This window comes from Penaeus monodon, chromosome 34, assembly GCF_015228065.2.
Source record: "Penaeus monodon isolate SGIC_2016 chromosome 34, NSTDA_Pmon_1, whole genome shotgun sequence".
Lineage (NCBI taxonomy): Eukaryota > Metazoa > Arthropoda > Malacostraca > Decapoda > Penaeidae > Penaeus > Penaeus monodon.
In genome coordinates, this window is record NC_051419.1 from 6,844,419 (window position 1) to 6,844,709 (window position 291).

Consider the following 291-nt stretch of genomic DNA (forward strand, 5'->3'; position numbering starts at 1 on the left):
CCCTCTTCTACAGTTGTTGCATGTTTTTTTTGTTTTTTTACTTCTTATATATCATCCCCTATTATCCTTTTATCCTTATTGACCCTCTGTTCCTTACCCTTTAACCCATTATCCTTCGACCTTATACCGTGCCCCCTCCCCCCTCTCTTCAAGTGCCATACTTTGACCTCCTCGCCCCCCCGCCCTGACCTCATATGACCTCGTATATTTTTTTAAAGCATTTTTTTTTTATTCTTTATTGCCAAAGTAGGTTTGAAGAAAACCTTTTGGAAGTGAAGCTCAAATTCCATC